The 7,640-nt window shown below is 27.7% G+C and overlaps 1 long non-coding RNA gene across 2 annotated transcripts; it reads left to right on the top strand.

Annotated features, from left to right (window-relative positions):
• Positions 1-4,381: 4,381 nt before the first annotated feature.
• On the top strand, positions 4,382-6,878 carry LOC140048678 (uncharacterized). Of its 2 annotated transcripts, none has more exons than XR_011845114.1 (4): positions 4,382-4,500; positions 5,199-5,356; positions 5,734-5,818; positions 6,375-6,878. It is a non-coding gene; the product is annotated as an uncharacterized lncRNA (long non-coding RNA). The 2 variants fall into 2 exon arrangements; XR_011845113.1 differs by lacking the exon at positions 4,382-4,500 and adding an exon at positions 4,583-4,642.
• The last annotated feature ends 762 nt before the right edge of the window (positions 6,879-7,640 follow it).

Below are 7,640 nucleotides of genomic sequence, written 5' to 3'. Positions count from 1 at the left end.
GAATAAAGTTCACATATATATATATATAAAATACAAGAGGGGAGGAAGGAATATAACCTAGATATGATTTCAAGACACATTTTGTTCTCATTTTCTTAAATATAAAGTTTCCATGATGAGAGGCTGTTATTAATGATAACTCAAAACAATTTAATAGATTTAACTGATGGGATCTCCAAACAGGCGCAGGATTGCCAAAAGCAGTCCCACTGTCCATGCATGCGCTTTCTCGTGATTTCATGGTTTTCAAGAATGATTTTAAGTATGGATACATTATAATATGTTTAAAATGCAAAGATCTATATAGTTTGTATCTAGGAAAAAAAACACCAAAGTTTTAGATTAAATAAGTATCTACGCCTTTTTAACGTATAATCTTTAAGGAGCGTTAATGCTACAGTAAATAAGTCTATAGCATACGTTTATAACATATAGTCATCATTAATATGCTAATTAGCAGTTTTCTTGAGTGAAATAAGTTGACAGAAGTTGCCATGTAAGAAAGATAAATCTTTGGTAGACACTGAACTTAAATATTTTATCATTTTTTAAGGCTACTATTTATGCATAATTAGTTTTTTTCAACACAAACTGACCTTTCTTAGGGGCCATGGTACAGTATTTGGCACTGAAGAATTACGTTGTCTCAGTTGGGTATTGCCGAGGGTTCTATTGATGTACTCGATTATGCTAATTAAAATGTTAATTAGCGGTAATTAATAGCTTTCTTAAGCGTACTAGGTACAGGACGAGTTGACACATAAGAATGACGGATCTTTTGTTAGACTCTAAAAATACACAATTTCGGACTGGTTTCATATTTGTACTCATTATGTTAATTAAGTCCAGTGGGACATATATTTGACCTTTAACCCTTTCTTAAGGGGCCATGGTTCATGATTTGGCATGTATTAATTACGTTTTCTCAGTTGGGTAAACGTACTTATTGTATTGTCAAATATTAAGCGTCAAATCGAAGCGAGTCGATTGAATCTTGAAGAAGTTAGACCGTTCCAAATACGTTCCCATTTGAAGCGCAGTGTCACGCTTTTATTATTTTTTTTTGTTAAGTGAAATTATAATATGTTCTCTGTTTTGTGGTGTAATATTATTAATAGGGAGCTTTTGCAGGAGCACGTAAACGTTAACGTATGATGTAATCATTTGCATATTACCGCACAGCAAAATTTGAAATTCTAAGCAAGAAAAAAAAATCTTGTTTTAAGAAAAAATTCTTAAAATAAGTATTTTTTTTCTTGTCAAGATTTAAAATTACTTAAAACAAGAAATAATTTTCTAGAAAAGACACATTTTCTTAAATTAAGTTTTGCAATATTCTTGAAAATGCTTATTACAAGAAATATTTTACTTAAAATAAGAGGTCAATATCATTCTCTTCTTATTAAGAATATTTTTGCTTAAAACAAGATTTGAAAATACTTAATTTGAAAAGTATTTTACTTAAAATAAGAAATCTATATTATATTTATCCCTATCAAGAATAATTTTTCTTAAATCAAGATTGATGAATTATAAAAATTACTTAAAACAATCAATATTTTTCTAGGTAAGACAAAGTTTCTTAAATTAGGTTTCGCAATAGTCTTGAAAATACTTGTTTTGAGAAATATTTTACTTAAAATAAGAAGTCAATTTCACACTACCCTTATCAAGATTATTTTTACTTGAATCAAGATTCGCAATATTCTTGAAAATGCTTATTACAAGAAATATTTTACTTAAAATAAGAAGTCAATATCATTCTCTTCTTATTAAGAATAGTTTTGCTTAAAACAAGATTAGAAAATACTTAATTTGAAAAGTATTTTACTTAAAATAAGAAATCAATATTATATTTATCCCTATCAAGAATAATTTTTCTTAAATCAAGATTGATGAATTCTAAAAATTACTTAAAACAATAAATATTTTTCTAGGTAAGACAAAGTTTCTTAAATTAGGTTTCACAATATTCTTAAAAATACTTATTTTGAGAAATGTTTTACTTAAAATAAGAAGTCAATATCATACTATCTTATCAAGACTATTTTTGCTTAAATTGAGATTCGCAATATTTTTAAAAATACTTATTTTGAGAAATGTTTTACTTAAAATAAGAAGTCAATATCATACTATCTTATCAAGACTATTTTTACTTGAATCAAGATTCGCAATATTCTAAAAAATACTTATTTCGAGAAATGTTTTACTTAAAATAAGAAGTCAATATCATACTATCTTATCAAGACTATTTTTGCTTAAATTGAGATTCGCAATATTTTAAAAAATACTTATTTTGAAAAATGTTTTACTTAAAATAAGAAGTCAATATCATACTATCCTATCAAGACTATTTTTGCTTGAATTCAGATTCGCAATATTCTGATTTTGAGAAATGTTTTACTTAAAATAAGAAGTCAATATCATACTATCTTATCAAGACTATTTTTACTTGAATCAAGATTCGCAATATTCTTTAAAATACTTATTTTGAGAAATGTTTTACTTAAAATAAGAAGTCAATATCATACTATATTATCAAGACTATTTTTGCTTAAATTGAGATTCGCAATATTTTTAAAAATACTTATTTTGAGAAATGTTTTACTTAAAATAAGAAGTCAATATCATACTATCTTATCAAGACTATTTTTACTTGAATCAAGATTCGCAATATTCTTAAAAATACTTATTTCGAGAAATGTTTTACTTAAAATAAGAAGTCAATATCATACTACAGTATCTTATCAAGACTATTTTTGCTTAAATTGAGATTCGCAATATTTAAAAAAATACTTATTTTGAAAAATGTTTTACTTAAAATAAGAAGTCAATATCATACTATCCTATCAAGACTATTTTTGCTTGAATTCAGATTCGCAATATTCTGATTTTGAGAAATGTTTTACTTAAAATAAGAAGTCAATATCATACTATCTTATCAAGACTATTTTTACTTGAATCAAGATTCGCAATATTTTTTTAAATACTTATTTTGAGAAATGTTTTACTTAAAATAAGAAGTCAATATCATACTATCTTATCAAGACTATTTTTGCTTAAATTGAGATTCGCAATATTTTAAAAAATACTTATTTTGAGAAATGTTTTACTTACTGTAAGATAAGAAGTCAATATCATACTATATCCTATCAAGACTATTTTTGCTTGAATTGAAGTCAATTCTATTTTAATATTCTTAAAAATACTTATTTTGATAAATGTTTTACTTAAAATAGATTGTCAATATCCTTATATTCACACAACGGTAGAGCAGTTAGCACTTCAGTTTCAACTGATGAAAGAATCTGGGTAATCAAACTGTTCGTGCTTTGAATAATCGATTGCACTGCAACCACCTAAAGAAAATAATATTGATTTAATATTTTTTATATTCAAGTTTTAATATGTTTAAAAACTAAGTTGTGCTTTAGTTGGGGAGCTATGCAGCCTAACAAAAAAAATGTTATTTGTAACAATGAAATTGGTCACAAAAAAATGCAACATAAACTTAGAGTGTATAATGCCTAGGCCTAGGCCTAGTACCCAAGTCCTATAGTTACTATAGCTAATAGTCCTGTATATAACAGTACCAGCAAGGCCTAGGAAATAGACGTATTTCTCTAATAAAAAATAGTTTAAAATGCATAATTGTTGTAATTTTAAAGCAAAATGGCTTACCTGTGGAATCTTGTTTCTCTCCTTTAATTTTAGTAGAAAGAAATCAGCATTTTTTATACTATTATCTGCTTGTTCATCCTCTAGTTAGTAGGCCTTCTTGCTGAGCATCAACAAGATAATTAATATTAAACAATCATTAACAGTATAACAATACTAGAATTATCACTACTACTATCGTCAGTTGATAAATCATCCCCGTTATAATAGTTTTTTTCTTCATTAACTTCGTCAGTCTCCTAGTCTAGGCCTAGTTCTACTTCATCCTCAATTGGCATCCTCGTTTTCTCCAGGCATACTTATTACTGATGTTTCCATCGTCAACTGCAGGAGGTTGCCGATTGTTATACTCGTCCTTAAAATGGCGTCTTATGACATGCTTGTAAAACGAATTGTAAATTTCAAAGCTTGCCGGGCAGACAGCGAACCACCAATTCCACATGTTACTCGAAAATTCGGAGTATTTCCATGAATTGAATTATAATGCCTTAGCAAATAGGGTAGCAAATACTGTACCTACTTCAGTTTACTGGCACCAACTTATCGCTTTTTTTCGGACTGCAACAAACATGTGTCATTATTATTGTCTGTCGTATTACTGTTAGTCCAGACGTTTTACAGATTTGCTTTAACCACCATGGAGGTTTATACCTCCATGCTTTAACGTTGAGCAGTATAATGACCTTATACATTCTGGGTAAAAGGCCAGCGATAAATTTTTGGTTATAGTTGAAAAACAACACTGTGTGTGGTCGATGACCTAGCTCCCGGCGGGATCATGGCCAACGGTTTTTTAAAGTAATCATTCAAAATCTAGAGTTTGTAAGTAAAAGACACCTTTCATCGCAATTTATATATTAAATGCTTCAATAGGCCTAGTAAGATTAGTCTAATATAATGTCGGAGGAAGACGCTTTGTTGAAGATCCGAGAAATAGATGAAGAAGTGGCCAACATTTTAACAGGTTCGTAGGCCTAATAATTATATTTTAATCTGCCAGCAGTCTAGGCCTAGCCTAGGCTCCTTCCTAGCTAGTAATACTGTAGGCCTGGAACTAGTAAGTCTAGGCTAGCCTACTATGCCTGTACTGACGGACAGGTGTATAGGTTTAGCTTAGCATTTTAGTTCAGACATTGACAGAGGGGACAAATATTGTCGGACCTATTTCAGCTAGGTATAAGGAAGGCCTAATAATAGATAATACAATTATAATGTAACAGTTATTTTGTAATGTAGCCATGAAATATCTACGAAGGATTATACTGTATTATATACACATATTCCAATGAGAAATATAATGACATTTAAAAACACTTCTTTATATTTAATTAGTTGTACACACTAAGTAATCCCCGAAGTGATCACATCGATATTGAAACTTTATGTTTTTAACTCTAAATTTAAAAAAAAACATACTAAAAAAACAAACAAAAAACATACGTACTGCATAACTAAAATTGTTATATTAAATTTCTTTTTAAAAAACTGTGTTATTTACAATATCTTAAATTATTTGTTAGGTAATTGAAGAAGTTCGAAGGATACTAATTATTACTAGGCAAAGAGGAATGAAATACAAAAGAAAGCTTTTTAAAAAAGTGCTTAGCAAATTTTTCCAAAGAAGAGAATAATATAGTTTATTTTGGTATTTTAAAGAGAAACACCAGTCCTCCATCTGGTAAGTACAGTGTATGTTTTTGTACTTTTATCTATTCATAAATAGTTTTATAATGGACCAATGGTAGTGAGGAAAATACGTGTACATATTGTGTACGTATTTTTAACAGCTTGGTTCGACTCAAGCTAGTGTCATGCACTCCTCCCTTTGACAACTAAAATTAAATAAATGACTTATGAATATTAATTTTTGACATATTAATGCTCTCCTGGCCAGCCCACCCTTTCCCCTTCCTTTTACATTGACCACCTACAAAACTGTAGGCTACATTATTAAAAATTTGAGCTACAGTATATCAAGTTTATGTCCATACATTATTCCACTCATTTAAATAAATTTATATAATATAATGTTTTCAATTTGTTATTTTTGGTTAGGTTCAAAGATAACCCATATGTTGTCAAATCTGTCAAACATATTTGTTGGGAAAAACTCATCAAAAAAAGTCTGCCGACCTTGAAGGTATTTAGTGTTTTTTAAAATTTAAAATACAAGTAACATTATGTACATTAAAAAAAAGTGTTTTTTTAAAATCAAATTTATCTTAGCTTAAAATTCGAGGTATATACTATGTTTACAATAATTTATTAAAATCAAACAATTAAACAAAATTTACATTTAATTGTATGATTGTTATTATAAACATTGATACGGAATAAAAACATCAATCAGGATTGAGCACCGTTTTGCGTATTGTCTTCCTAAATAGTAATATTAAAAATAAATTTAGACCCTAATAATTTAACTAAAAATAATAGATACAGCCAGGCCTGTCTTTGGGATCGGTATAAACAGGGCAAAGTTTGTGATTAAAAAGTTCAAATGCATATTCCACCCACCCTTATGTCTTATAATGTAAAATTATTCTTACCACCGTTCTAATATTGCGTCATGTTTTTGTGTTTACCGCCCCAGATATAGGACTCTAAAACCACACCGTACCCAATTAGTTGATGATGTTACACATATTTTAAATACAGTAATAACTAAAACTATATTAATCTCTTTTCATTTTTAGGAACATGAATAAAGATCCAGAATCCTGGTCTTCACGCCGATCAGGTAATATGCCGGTATTGCTTTTGGACACAGAAATGGCCTACATTAAAGTTTAGCAAACAATTCTAACTACAAAGAAAGCAAAATTAGATGAGGCTCTAGTTACTCTCCTCTCCACTTTTTACCTTCTGGATTTCGATTATCCAAAATGAAAAGAAGTAGGCCTCACTATCCATTAACAGTTAGTGATTTGTGATGAAAACACACCTGTACACTTGACAAAGGCTGTTGAATCATCATTAGTATACATTAATAAATTTAAAGACACCTAATAGTTTAAAGCCCAGGTGCGGGAGAAGAATTTTACGAAATTTGTATTTTACCATTTTAATGTTTTTAAGTTTTCTTTTGATGGCATTTTATTATTAATAAAAACAAGTTTGTTTTAAAGAAGTTGTATATATTATTGTACCTAATGTCATGTAAATTGTAGTTCTTAATGAAAATAACAGTATTGTTAATATTATGTTTAATAACATTCTTGAATTTATTTGTTTAAGTAAAATATTACTTAAAATGAGTATTCATTTATCGTTCTTAAAATAAATTTTTAATGATTTATATTTTATAGAATTCTTGTTTCAAGCAATTTTTTTCCCAATATAAGTAAGAATTTACGAATTTTAATTTGATAGAATTCTTGTTTCAAGCAATACTTTTCTTAAAATAAGTAAACATTTACTGGTTTTTATTTGATAGACTTCTTGTTTACTTATTTTAAAAAAAGTTTTGCTTGAAACAAGAATTCTACAAATAAAAATCGGATCTTACTTATTTTAAGAAATATATTGCTTGAAACAAGAAAACTAAAAATATAAATCGGAATATTCTTACTTATTTTAAGAAAAATATTGCTTAAAACAAGAATTCTAAAAAATACAAACCGGAATATTCTTACTTATTTTAAGAAAAATATTGCTTGAAACAAGAATTCTACAAATAAAAATCGGAATATTCTTACTTATTTTAAGAAATATATTGCTTGAAACAAGAATTCAAAAAATACAAATCGGAATATTCTTACTTATTTTAAGAAAAATATTGCTTGAAACAAGAATTCAAACAAATACAAATCGGAATATTCTTACTTATTTTAAGAAAAATATTGCTTGAAACAAGAATTCAAAAAATACAAATCGGATATTCTTACTTATTTTAAGAAATATATTGCTTGAAACAAGAATATTAAAATTAAAAATCGGAATATTCTTACTTATTTTAAAGT

Source organism: Antedon mediterranea, chromosome 5 (genome assembly GCF_964355755.1).
Source record: "Antedon mediterranea chromosome 5, ecAntMedi1.1, whole genome shotgun sequence".
NCBI lineage: Eukaryota > Metazoa > Echinodermata > Crinoidea > Comatulida > Antedonidae > Antedon > Antedon mediterranea.
This window is presented reverse-complemented; position numbering and strand designations above follow the sequence as displayed.